Genomic DNA, 1,685 nt, shown 5'->3' on the forward strand with positions numbered 1-1,685 from the left:
TCCTCACATGAATGGCTAAGGATCCAATAAGTCCAACATTGATTCCTTCGGACGTATCAATTGGACAAATACGTCCATAGTGGCTAGGATGAATATCTCGTATCCGAAAACTAGCAGTTTTACCCGTCAATCCTCCAGGACCCAAATAACTCAATTTTCGCCCATGAACAATTTGTGTCAATGGATTAGTTCGATCCAAAACTTGAGATAAAGGATGTAGGCCAAAAAACGATTCATAAGTGGTTGTTAATGAAGTTGAAGTTACCAAATTTTGAGGAGTCGGTATCAATTTATGACGAATTGCTCCAGATATAGTTCCTCGAACTGCGTTTTCTAAACGTACCCATTCCAAATTTCATTCCGATCAAATGATCCACAGCAGCCAATACATCTCGTGGTAACAAAAATGTATTGTTCTGAGGTATATCAAGATTCAGTCTACGGTTCATATTTCGTCGACCAATCCTTCCTAATTCACATCTTTGTTGAAAAAATTTAAAATGAGCCCAAGTATAACCCAATTGATTAAGCCCAATTAATGAGCCCAAATCATGATCAAATTAATTAGCTATTAATTGATTAAATGGGTTAAACAGTTAATAGTTAAATAGGCTTATTGGATCCGATCCGTTATCCACCAAACCCGCCCATTAAGAAACCTTTAAACCCGATCGCGATCCCCATTTCTCGCGATCCTTTCCTCTGCTTCGCTTCTCTTCTTCTCTGCTTCGTTCTCGATCGCGGCGGACGATGGCGAGCGGCGGCCGGCTGTGAAGGGTGGAGGCTTCCGGCGAGTAGAGAGCCTTCCAAGGACAAGCTGACACCAGTTGAGGCCGGCGATCGGAGGAGTGGCGGTCGGCAATCTATGGAGAAGGGCAGCAGTCGGTGCAATGCGGTGGAGGATCTGAAGGAAGGGATTACTCGGTGAGTTGATCCCTAATCGTATTTTCGATTTTGTGTAGTGTTTGTGTGGAGATTTCTAAGGATTTTGGTTGAGTGATTCGGTGTTTGCTCGAGTTCACAGATCGGTGGCAAATTCTTGATCGAGTTTGGGTTTTCAGCATACCTTGAGCTAGGGAACTAAGGCATGGCTTCTTTGAGGTAAGAACTTAGATCTTGATGCTATGACATTGAGATAAGGTTTTCTAAGTTCATATTCTTGAATTGATCAGAGATTTTAGCTTGATCTGGATTTATAGGCTGATCCTCAGTTTCGGCCGTGAGTGAAGAGGAAGAAGGAGAAGCCGGATCTATAAGGTAAGGGATTGGCTTAGATTTCTAGGGTTTAGATCCTTGTTTAGGGATTTCTTCTTTAATGGATCTTAAACTTAGATTTGATTATCAGATCAATTAGATTTTTGATCGATTCAGGTGTGGAATCTTGATTCAGCAACAAACAAGAGGAAAGAAGAAGGTGTTACCGGAGGTTGTGCTAGCTGTTAGAGCATAATTAGCTGATCCGAGAGGTGAGTTCGTGATTACAGTTGCTTAGATTTGCTAGTTATTGCACGGTTACTGTTCTACTAGCTATTGTTCTGTTAGTTTGAATTAAACTGATTAAGGTAATTGGTTATTGGAGGGGGGCTGTTAGAATTGATCTATTGGGGTTGCTTGTTGTAAGTATTGATATGAACCCAATTAGATTGATTGGTTAACTAAGATTGAGCTTATCCCTTAGATTAGAT

At 41.1% G+C, this 1,685-nt stretch overlaps 1 pseudogene; it reads right to left on the bottom strand.

Annotated features, from left to right (window-relative positions):
* Positions 1 to 661: 661 nt before the first annotated feature.
* The window catches only part of LOC141845967 (uncharacterized), a 15,020-nt pseudogene continuing 13,996 nt past the window's right edge, over positions 662 to 1,685 (bottom strand).

This window comes from Curcuma longa, chromosome 15 (assembly GCF_044706935.1).
Source record: "Curcuma longa cultivar G26 ecotype Majalengka, Jawa Barat chromosome 15, ITB_CL_G26_1.1, whole genome shotgun sequence".
NCBI lineage: Eukaryota > Viridiplantae > Streptophyta > Magnoliopsida > Zingiberales > Zingiberaceae > Curcuma > Curcuma longa.